Source organism: Oryctolagus cuniculus, chromosome 3, assembly GCF_051225735.1.
Source record: "Oryctolagus cuniculus isolate XC-2025 breed Fujian yellow rabbit chromosome 3, ASM5122573v1, whole genome shotgun sequence".
Lineage (NCBI taxonomy): Eukaryota > Metazoa > Chordata > Mammalia > Lagomorpha > Leporidae > Oryctolagus > Oryctolagus cuniculus.
In genome coordinates, this window is record NC_142869.1 from 159,461,487 (window position 1) to 159,474,327 (window position 12,841).

The 12,841-nt window shown below is 38.3% G+C and overlaps 1 protein-coding gene across 2 annotated transcripts in view; it reads right to left on the minus strand.

The window, feature by feature from the left end:
* IQUB (IQ motif and ubiquitin domain containing) overlaps positions 1–12,841 on the minus strand; it is a 135,588-nt gene that overhangs the window by 39,669 nt on the left and 83,078 nt on the right. The window lies entirely within an intron of this gene.

Below are 12,841 nucleotides of genomic sequence, written 5' to 3' on the forward strand. Positions count from 1 at the left end.
TGCTTGGTTCAATTATATTGGTTGTGTAAGTGTGTCTTCATCACGCCTTTCCAATTGAGGACAACTTTTTGTGGAGCAACTGTGACAATCTTCAATATATTTATGTTTAAAAACATACTAAAAAGGGGACTTTGTGCATTGTGTTTAGGTTTATTTTTTGGTGTCCCATAAAAATAAACCTAAACAAATTAAAAATCCTTCACAAAGCAGAAATCCATAGTGAAACAGCTATACAGTTTGCCTTCTGGATCCTTGTATTTCACATCTTGGAATTCAATCAACCAAAGAAGGAAAATATTTTGGAAAAAAGATTTCATCAGTGCTGAACATGTATAGACCTTTTCTTTTTGTCATTATTTCCAAAACAATACAGTATTAACACCTATTTACATAGCATTTACATTGTATTAGGTAGTAAGTAAACTACAGATTATTTAAAGCAAACAGGAGGGTGTGCATAGGTTATAGGCAAATACATCATTTTACGCAAGGTACTTAAGAATCCATGGATTTTGGTATCCTCCATGGTCCTGGAACCTATCCTCCATGGATATGAAAGACTAAATCATTTTGCTATGCTATCTTACGAGTTCTGTGGTCCCTACCTCTCTGATATTCCCTAAGATTCTCATTTCCTATTTCCCAGTATGCATTGGTACCTCCCAACCTAGCTCACCTCCTGAATTGAGGGCAACAGATGGAGTTTACTCTCTTTGAAGCTCATCTGAGGACTCCCACATTAAGAATTCAGAGATCAGAGGCAGTTGTTGATGGAATGAGTCTACAGACTCAGCAACACAAGAATAATCTATAATCATGTTACTTCTGACTACCACTAATTCAGTTCCGTCTTACTGAGATTTTAAGAGAAAATATAATCACCAGCTATTTCAGTTAAACCTTATCTATCGTTTCTCTTCACTTTCCAGTATAGAGCTGCTCGATTTCTTTCCCTAATTATAATTTTTCAGAAACAAAGTTCTGTTAATCCCAATTCTTAACTGTTCAAGTATCAAATGTTTTTGTAAATTACTTGATGTTCACTTTAGAGTCCATGTAGCTTGCTTTATGCCTATTTTGAATTATTTAATCCTTAAATGTGATATAATTTTGAACCTTAAATAGAAGTTCTATGTATTGGAATAAATCAGCAGGAATGTTGACTAACCAAATACAGGTATAATATAATGCTGTATTTTAAATAACAATATAATAAGTAATTTGTTTAGTTCTAACATCAATTTACTTTCAATTTGTACATTTTATACTAGCAAGATTGCATTGGTAACTGTAAGGCTAATTCTTAAAAACAACTATATCTGATATGTTTTCAGAGTAATGGCATTATATCCTGATGAGAACCAAAATGAGTGTTGTTTAGAGTTAAGAAATTTCACCCAAAAATTTAAATTCTCAGTTTTAATCCAGTAAAGGCAAAGCTTCAGTCCTATAATTTATTTTGTTATTTGATAAATATAATATTAAATAAAACATTAATAATAAAATAGTTTATCACTTAATTATGAGTACTTAGAAACACAGAAAATTTAAATGAATATAGCCTTGTTTTGGACACACCTCATAATTAATTTTAATACTTATTTCAAAGCTTCTTTAGAAAGTGGTTAGAAAGTAATCTTAAGCTAAGTCTCATATTGCAGTATTCTAAAGTCTATCTAACATCTTAATCTTTTTGCACGTAATTTTTCTCAGACTGGCTCTATTAAATATAATTTTCTTTTGGGGCTGGCATTGAGGCATGGCAGATTAATCCTCCACCTGCAATGGTAGCATCCCAGTATAGGCCCCAGTTCATGTCCCAGTTGCTCATCTTTGATTCAGATCCCTGTTGATACATCTATGGAAGCAGCAGAAGGTAGCCCAAGTGCTTGGGCCCTTCTATTCAATGAGAGATTCAGAAGAAGCTCCTGGCTCCTGACTTCATCCTGGCCCAGACTTGGCCATTGTGGCCATTTGGGGAGTGAACCAGTAGATAGAAGACGTCTCTCACTGTCTGTCTGTCTCTTTCTCTCTCTAACTCTGCCTTTCAAATAAATAAATCATATATAAATATATGTATATATAATTTTGTTTTAACCAGAGATACCAACAGTATCTTTTGCTCTACAGGTCAGTAACTTACTTCATTAGTAGTAATCCAAGTGTAATAACCTTTTAATGAAATGTCTACTTTATCTACTTCACTGTATTTTTTCCAGTTGGTAGACTGACTTAACTCTACATTCCTTCCAAGTTTTTAAAGCCCTGTGGAATACAGTATTCCATGGAAATAGTTTAGGCTTTTCTAAATACACTCTACAACAAATCCTTCCTGTCCTTCAATTCTGAATTAAAATCCTTCCTTTTCCATAGAGAGGGCTCTGTGGGAAAATAAGGGGTGATATGAGTAATGACCACAGATAAATAGATAACTAGAGGTTGCTATGAAGCACCTAACCGCTAAAAAGAAAAAAATGTAACCTAAAGAATAACCGAAAGATAGCCAGATTAAAGGGAATTGAGAGGTATAATCAAAAAATCCTAGATTTGAAATTTAAGTTCCCTAGAGTTGATACCAAGAAGATAGACAAGATCTGTTTAGTAAAACCGTTTTTATACTCGGATGTATTTCTGCAAACAGTGATAACTTAGTCTTCAAGTCTAAGCTTCTTTGATTTTAGGCTTTCAGGTGTTTTTTTATTCTGACAGGAAAACGTCAACTTTGCTTATTTCTCTTTCCATTTCCTTATTTCTTTGAATGAACTGGCTGTAATAAGAGATGTACAACAATCATGTTTTTAAATTGCTTTAGAAGAGAGCAGCATAATAAATTCCATTTAGCTGACAACAAATGAGATAGTACAGGCTCTGAAGGAGAAAAACAGAACAGCAGGGAGAAACGTTTCAGTGAGGGTAAGGTGGAGGGATAACAAAAACCTCAAGAGGAGCAGCCTTCCACAAAGAAAAGAAATGACTATACTGTAAAAATATGTCTTTTCTTCCTACTGAATTAGTCTTCAAGTCCCTAAGGGCACAAATTAAGAGAAACCTTAACCCCTCGAAAACTATTGGGTAGTGATCACTGTTTCCACAGCAAAGGGCCTTTTGTTCATCCATAGTGACACCCTTGTTTACTGTAGCTCTCAGAAAAAGATGGTTGTATTTTTGTATCCCATTAGCTGTTGGCCAGCTGAGTATGGAGAAAAAGCATTAAATTACACAGCTAACAAAAATTGCAGTTTTTAAGCTTTAATTTTTAAGTTTTAATTGCAATTCAGAACTGATGTTCAAGTAAAAAAAAAGAAAGAAATGGTCTTGACTATGGGGAAAATAGCTTACAGAAATTCAAATTGTCTCACAAGTTGGGTAAAGAGCACTCAAAAGATATATTAGAGGGGCAAGCACTGTGGTGCAGTGGGCTAAAGCCACTGCTTGCAATGTACACATCCCATATGGGCACCTGTTTGAGGCCTGGGTGCTCTACTTCCAATTTAGCTCCCTATTAATGCACCTGGGAAAGCAGTGGAAGATGGCACAAGTACTTAGGCCCCTGCTCCCACATGGGACACCTAGAAGAAGCTCCTGGCTCCTGGCATCAGATGGGCCCAGCTCTGGCCATTGCAGCCACTGGGGAAGTGAACCAATGGGTGGAAGATCTTTCTCTCTCTCTCTTTCTCTCTCGCACTCTCTCTCCTTCTCCCTATCTGTAACTCTGCCTTTCAAATAAATCTATATATACATCTATATCTATTATATCTATATCTATATATCTATATTAGAAACCAGCTAATGACCATTCATTCAAATTTTTGCCTGAATTTCTACACATCTCTACAAGTTTTTTAAATTTATTTAATAAATGTCAAATTTACAAAGTACAACTTTTGAATTGTTGCAGCTTTTTCCCCCATAACCTCCTTCCCACCCGCAACCATCCCATCTCCCACTCCCTCTCCCATCCTATTCTTCATAAAATTTTATTTTAAATTATCTTTATATACAGAAGATCAACTTAGTATATACTAAGTAAAGATTTCAACAGACTGCACCCACACAGCCACACAAAGTACAAAGTACTGTTTGAATAGTAGTTTTACCGTTAATTCTCATAGTACAACACATTAAGGACAGAGATCCTACATGGGGAGCAGGTGCACAGTGACTCCTGTTGTTGATTTAACAAGTGACACTCTTTTATTTATGGTGTCAGTAATCACCCAAGGCTCTTGTCATGAGCTGCCAAGGCAATGTAAGCCTCTTGAGTTCACCAACTCTGATCTTATTTAGACAAGGCCATAGTCATAGTTGAAGTTCATTCCTCCCTTCAGAGAAAGGTACCTCCTTTGATGGCCCATTCTTTCCGCTGGGATCTCATTCACCGAGATTGTTCATTCGGGTCATCGTTTTTGCCACAGTGTCTTGGCTTTCCATGCTTCCGAAACTCTCATGGGCCTTTTAGCCAGATCCAAACGCCTTAAGGGCTGGTTCTGACATCTCTACAAGTTTTAAACATTTCATAATCTGTGGAAGTCACTGCTTGAAGTGTTAAAATTACAAATTATTTAATAAGTCAAAAAATCTTTTGAGTCAGTTTTTATTAGACCTTTTATTAAAAGTAAGAACTTAGCATAAAATCAATTATAACTTATTAGTTCAGTTCCTTAAATGGACTAATCTAAAATCATATTAATTATTCAGATAAATTCAGAATAAAACAAAAAATAAAGTATTGGGGGCCAGCATTGTGGCACAGCAGATTAAGCCAGGATTTGTGACCACTGCATCTAATATTGGAAAGACAATTCCAGTCCCAGTTGCTTTGCTTCCACTCCAGCTTCCCACTAATGTTCCTGAAAAGGAAGCTAATGGTGGCCCAAATGCTTGGGGCCCTGCCACACATGTGGGAGATATGGATGGTTTTCCTGGATCTTGACTTCAGCCTGGCCCAGCCCTGGCTATTGTAGTCACCTGGGGAGTGAACAAGTGTGGATGAAAGACTCTCTCTATTTATCTCCATTTTCTATCTCTCTGTCTTTGTGTGTGGATGTGTGTGTGTGTGTATGTGTTCCTACCCTCTCCTTGTGATGTCCTTTAAATAACTTTTAAACATTTAAATAAACAAAATACCTGTTCAATAAGCCATATAGTATTTAAAATGAATGAAATTAAGCTAAAACCAAAACATAAAATTTTATTCTACAAAGTTGTTTCCAAATTATAGGAAAGTAATTATTTCTCTTTAAATATCTATTTTGGGGCCAGTGCTGTGGTGTAGTAAATTAAGCCACCACCTACAGAACTGGCATCCTATATAGACACAGTTGCTCCTCTTCTGATTCAGCTCCCTGCTAATGTGACTGGGAGGGTAGCAGAGGATGGCCCCAGTGCTTGGGTCCCTGTCAACGTTATAGTGATCAATTTAGAACTTATACTTTGCAGCCAGCACTTTGACTCACTAGGCTAATCCTCCACCTATAGCACCGACAACCCGGGTTCTAGTCCCAGTTGGAGCACCAGGTACTAGTCCAGGTTGCTCCTCTTCTAGTCCAGTTCTCTGCTGTGGCCTGGGAGGGCAGCAGAGGATGGCCCAAGTGCTTGGGTCCCTGCACCCGCATGGGAGACCAGGAGGAAGTACCCGGCTCCTGGCTTCGGATTAGTGCAGCGTCGGCCATGGTAGCCATTAGGAGAGTGAACCAATAGAAGGAAGACCTCTCTCTCTGTCTCTTTCTCTGTCTCTCCCTCTCTTTCTCTCTCACTAACTTTGCCTGTCAAAAAATAAAAAAAGCCGGCGCCGCGGCTCACTAGGCTAATCCTCCGCCTAGCGGCGCCGGCACACCGGGTTCTAGTCCCGGTCGGGGCGCCGGATTCTGTCCCGGTTGCCCCTCTTCCAGGCCAGCCCTCTGCTGTGGCCAGGGAGTGCAGTGGAGGATGGCCCAGGTGCTTGGGCCCTGCACCCCATGGGAGACCAGGAAAAGCACCTGGCTCCTGGCTCCTGCCACCGGATCAGCGCGGTGCGCCGGCCGCAGCGCGCTGGCCGCGGCAGCCATTGGAGGGTGAACCAACGGCAAAGGAAGACCTTTCTCTCTGTCTCTCTCTCTCACTGTCCACTCTGCCTGTCCAAAAAAATAAATAAATAAATAAAAAAAATAAAAAAAGAACTTAGAGTTTGCATCATGGCTCTGGTTGTTTGCTTTGACATCAGAAAACACTCTAACTTTATCTAATTTCAGGGATTAATTTTAATATGCTTTTTTCTGATGGATCCAGGATGGCTGAATAGGGAAAACAAATGCTGATTTCTGACCCCAGGAAGAAAGGAAAGCTGAGAAAGTGCAGACACTGGGGGAGTTGTTGACAAGTTTGCAGTGGAAGAGCTAAGAAAGAAGAGAAACACCGTGGAAGGCTGTGGATAGAACAAACATACAGCAGTGAGCCTGGACACCACTGGCAACTCCACAGCCACGGACTTCTGGGGGGATGCCAGGTGAGGAGATGCCAGGTGAGGAGAGTCTGTGATAGCCAGTGTCACTGGTGATATTTCTTGAGGGAGAACCTTGCAGATCACAGTGATTTTGAGTCTGGCCTAGAGCGCTAATAGGCAGCACAGTGCCCAGCTAACCCCATGAAGGGAGAGCACATTGCTATCCCCACATCCCCCAACAAGTTCACCTGATAACCAGCAGGAAGGCAGAGCCATATTAATAAGGCAAGTAGAAGCTGATGAGACTCACACACACAACTGGGGATTTAATCAGAGGGATACATTTGTTGTCCCCACTGATGTTGAGTCTGGCTTGAAGGGTTGGCAGGGAGCAAGGGGCTCATTTAGTTTTGCAAAGTGATCCCAACTCCTTGCTATACCACAGATGCCTGGACTTCTAGTTTCCAGGAAGAAAAATTGACTGGCAGCTAGCTTGGGAAAAGCTTTTGTTCTCTCAATGGACAGGGAAGTCTCACTGGGCTGACAGTGGAGTACCTGCTCTCTGTGATTGCAACAGCCCTGAGCTCTGTGTCACTGGGACTTCTATGACTGCACTACAGGCCTTGGGGTATGGTAGGGTCTCTGGGCAGTCGCCATATCTGGCTTCAGAGACTCAGAGTTTAACTGGGATAGGCCATTGCAGAGGGTTCTGTGCCAACACTGAGGACCATGAGGATACTTTGTGTGATCTGTGCATCTATGTGGGTGGGGTGTGTAGCCACTGTGGGTATTGGTCCCTAGGCAAAGAAGAGGTGATTCCATGATCATGCCAGCCAAAGTGATCATACCCTCCCCCATACTAATGAAAGAGATCAACTCTGCCCAACCGGGGTGTGACTCTAGACTCTTGCCCCACCCTTCAGCACTGAACAGACCTCCTTAGCCCCAACCAGGACATACCACTGGATATCCACTGAAGAAGCAGATATTACATTAAGCCACAGAGGCATAGTTCAAAAATAAAAGTCATCAGAGGAAAAAACCAACAAGTGTTTTCACAAATGCCTAAAAATAAATGTAGAGATACAAGAAACATGAACATGGAAGACAATATGATTCCCCAAAAGGAAGGCAACAAGACTTTAATATTAGAAAGTGAAGATGAAGAGATTGAAGGAATACCTGAAAAGGATATCAAAAGAATGACCCTAAGAGCACTCAAAACAACAGAGAAGCAAATACACAAGTTACAGAAATCTATACACAACATGGATGAAAATTTTTGCCAAGAAATAGATACTGAAGAAAAATCAAACTGAAATATTAGAAATTAATAATTCAATATGTCAAATAAAAATACAGCACTAATGACAAAATAAACTGAGGTAGAACAAGGAATAACTGAGCTACAAGACAAATCTTTTGAAATATCTCAGTAGACAGAAAAGAAAAAAATTAGAAAAATCTAAAATAGTGCTCAGGATTTATGAGATACAATCAAATGATCTAATACACATGTAATAGGAGTTCCTAAAGGTGTGGAAAGACAGGATAGATTAGAAGACAAATTTAGTAAAATAATAGCAAAAAATTCCCCTACTATGGACAAGATAGGGACATCTAAGTATAGGAAGCACATAGAACTCACAATAGAAATTATCAGCAAAGATCCTCACCATGACACATTATACTCTAGCTTTCAATAGTAAAAGAAATATTCTAAAATGTGCACAAGAGAAATGCCAGATTACATTCAAAGGATCTCCAATTAGACTGACACCAGATTTCTCATCAGAATTCCATAGGCTAGGAGACAATGGAAACATAGTTTTTCCCCAAAAGAAAAAAACTGTCAATCCAGAATACTGTACCTGCAAAGCTCTCATTTATAAAGAGAGGTGAAATAAAGACCTTCCAAAACAGAAATTGAAAGAATTTGTCACTATTCATCCAGCCTTACAAATGATACTTAAGGATGTGCTACACACAGAAACATAAAAAGATAGTCATCATCATGAAAAAATGTGAAGGTGGAAAATCTCATAGTAAGAGTAAAAAAGAAATACAAACCAAATAGGAATATTTATGAAAAATGGAAGGACCAAGCTGTTCCTTATCAATTACAACCTTTAATGTAAGTGGCTTAAATTCTGCAATTAGAAGATACAGACTGTCTGAACAGATTTAAAAAAATAAGATCCATATACTTGCTGGCTACAAGAAACACACCTCACCAAAAAAGAAACAGACTGAAAGTGAAAGGATAGAAAAAGATATTCCATGCTAACAGAAAGAAAAAAGAGCAAGAGTAGCCATCCTAATAGCAGACAAGCAGACTTTAACACAAAAATATTAAAAGAGACAAAGAAGGGCATTATGTAACGATTAAATGATCAATTCAAAAGTAAGAAGTGACTGTGGTAATATATATGCACCCAGTGACAGGGCACCTGGCTATTTAAAAGAAATGTTAATGGATCTAAGAAGACCTAGACTCCAACACAAAAACAATGGGAGACTTCAACACTTTCATCAATGGACAGCTCAACTAGACAAAAAAACATTAACAAACAATAGATCTAATCAACATCATGGACCTTTCAAATGAACCTGATTGATATCTACAGGACATTTCATCCCACAGCTGCAGAATACACATTCTTTTCATCAATGAATGGAACTTTCTCTAGGATACTGAATATGCTAGGCCATAAAGCAAGTGTCAACAAATTCCAAAACAGTGAAATCATACCATTGTCTTTTCTGACTACAATGGAATGAAGCTGGAAATTAACAACTTAAGAAATTCTAGAAAATATGCAAACACATGGATACTGAACAACAGCTCCTGAATGAACAGTGAGTCAAAGAAATAAAAAAAAATCCTAGAAATGAATGAAAATGTCAAAACACATACCAAAAGTTATGGGATACAGCAAAAGCGGTGTTAAGAGGAAATTTATAGCAATTAGCACCTACATCAAGAAATGTGAAAAACATCAAATAAATGATCCAACGATGCATCTCAATAACCTGGAAAAATAAGAATAAAGCAACCCAAAATTAATAGGAGGAAAGAAATAATAAAAATTAGAGAGAAAACAAACAAAATTGAAACAAAAACATTACAAAAGATCAGTGGAATGAAGAGCTGTTCTTTGAAAAAGTAAACAAAATTGATACACTATTGGCCCAACTAACTAAAAAAAGGGAGAAGATGCTGTGGGGAGCAACCCGGACTGGACTGAGTTACTGGAATTAAGACTTATTCTATGCATCTGCTCTCCCACAATATGGCGCTGGGAGAGGAGAAAACAGCTTCTACGCAGCTGCCTCTTGCCAACTTGAGTGATGACCTCCAGGAGCTGATCCTGCTCCTGATTGGAGGACAGCAGCGTACTCGGCGTGTGGGCAGCCGAGTTGGGATTGGTGGAAGAGGACTATAAAGGAGGAGAGAGACAACATGCACCAGGAACATCTAACAGGAACATCTAAGGGGAACACCTGTGCAGCCCCCAAGAGAGCCAGCCGGCGGTATGCCACTCCCCCACGGAAGTGGGGAAAGTGGCTAGGGGGAACCGCCCTTCCACGGAGGTGGAAGGGTCGGTAGCCAACCCGGGAAGAACCAGCAGCAAACCCGGGGAGGGCCGAGCAGACGAAAGAACAGCACAGGGTCCTGTGTCGTTCCTCCACGAATACGGGGAGCGACAGATACAAATTAATAAAACCAAAGATGAAAAGGGAGATGTTACAATGGGTTCCACACAAATAAAAAAATCAGGAATTACAACAAACAGATATATGCCAACAAATTAGAAAATCTAGACGAAATGGGTAGATTTCTCAACATAGACAATCAGCTAAAAACAAGTCATTAATATCTCAGAATCCTAATTAGACCAAAAACTGAGACAGAGATTGAATCAGTAATAAAGACTCTCCCAGCATAGAAAAGCTAGAGCTGGATGGCTTCACTGCTGAATTCTACCAATCTTTTAGAGAACTAATTCAAATTCTTCTCATATTACTAAAAACAATTGAAATGGAGGGGATCCTCCCAAATGCCTTCAGGGGAAGCATCACTTTAATTCCAAAACCAGAAAAGATACAACAAAGAAAAAGAACTATAGACTGATATTCCTGATGAGCATGAATGCAAAAATCTCAACAAAACACTAGCTAATCAAATCCAATATATCAGAAAGATCATTCACCAGGATCAAGTGGGGTTCAGCCATGGTATGCCAGGATGGTTCAACATATGCAATTCAATAAATGTCATACATCACATTGAAGAATAAAGTACAAATGCTTATCTCAATAGACACAGAGAACTCAATTAATAAAATACAACATCCTTTAATGATAAAACATTAAGAAAATTCAGTATACAAGAATATTCCTCAAAACAATGAAAGCAATATGGCAACCATAAAACAACACCGGATTTAGTAGAGAAAACCTGGAAGTATTTCCAACTAGACAAGGATACTCACTTTATAACTGCTGTTCAATATAGTACTGGAAGTTTTAGCCAGAGCCATAAACTAAGACAAAGAAATCAAATGGATACAAATTGAATGGAGGAAGTCAAATTATCACAGTGTGTAGATGACATGATCCTATATACAGGGGAGCCAAAAGACTCCACTAAGAGACTATTGGAACTCATAAGAGAGTTTGGTAAAGCTGCAGGATATAAAATCAACACACAAAAAATAACCATTTATATAGACAGACAATGCCATGGCTGAGATAGAACGTACAAGATCAATATCATTCACGATAGCTACCAAAAAAGCTTAAATACCTTGGATAAATTTAATCAATGATGTGAAAGACCTCTACAATGAAAATTACAAAAGAAGGAAATAAAAGGAGACACAAAAAATGGAAAAATTTCTATTTCATTGATTAGAAGAATTAGTATCATCAAATGTTCATACTACTCAAAGCAATTTTCAGATTAAATTGATTCCAATCAAAATACCAATGACATTCTTCTCAGATTAAGAAAAAATGCTAAAATTGATATGGAAACACAGGATATCCCAAATAACTAAAACAATCTTAAATAACAAAAACAAAGCCAGAGGCATCACAATATCAAATTTTAAGACACACTACAGAGTAGTTACAAACAAAACAGTTTGGTACCTGCGCAAAAACATACATGTTGACTAATGGAACAGAATAGATAGCCCAGAAATTAATCCATGGAGCTACAACTAACTAAACTTTGACAAAGCAGCTAAACTCAATCCCTGAAGAAAGTACAATCTCTTCAACAAATGGTGATGGGAAAATTGGATCTACACATGCAGACATATTAAACAAGACCCCTTCCATACCTTATACAAAAAACCAACTCACAATGGATAGGGATATAAATCTACAACCCAGTACCATCAAATGACTATAGGAAAATGTCAGGGAAACTCTCTAAGATGTTGATATTGCAAAAGACTTCTTGTAAAAGACTTTAGAAGCCCAGGCAATGAAAACAAAAATAGACAAATGGGATTACATCAAGCTTTGAGAAGCTTCTGCACTGCAAAGGAAACACTCAGCAAAGTGAAGAGGCAACAGACACAATGGGAGAAAATATTTGCAAACTATGTAAAATGATAAAGGATCGATATCCAGAATCTATAATGAGTTCAAGAAACTCAACAATAACAAAACAATAATCTAGATAAGAAATGGGCTAAGGACATGAGCACACATTTTTCAAAGGTCAAAATACAAATGGCCAACAGACATAGGAAAAAATGCTCAGGATCACTAGCCTTGGTCTAGTGATGCTAAGAGCTGGTGAGACTTTTAGGTGGCAGAGCCCAGGGGGAGGTGATTGGATCATTAAGGATGATGCCATGTGAAGAAATTTATACGGTTCTCATGGGACTCAGATTATTTCTTATAAAAGGGAAAGACTGGCCTTTCTTCAGTTTTCCTGGCTTCTGATTTACCATGTTACCACTCTTGCATATGTTTCCCTTTATGATGTCATCTGCCATAGGACTTTACCTAGAGGCCAAACTGTTGCACCCACACAATTTTGGACTTTCAGCTATCAGAATTATGAATTAAACAAACCTATTTCTTATAAGTTACCCAGCCTCAGGAATTTTATTATAGCAATGTAAAACATTAATACAAGCAATACCCAAAAACCATCTTCCTAGCACAGAACGACTCTTTCCATACACAAGATCTTTCTGCATCTCTGTTCTACCTCCACCAACTTACCAAAGTATTTTCCAAACAATGAAAACAAAAACTTCCTCACTGGAATTCTTGTGAACAAGATTTCCTTATCTCACCTTCTTTGAGCAAGATTCACATAAAGTCCACTGAGGGTACTAATACTTCATGAGAAAGGGTAACAATTATGAGTAGACTCTTGGGTTACTTTTATAT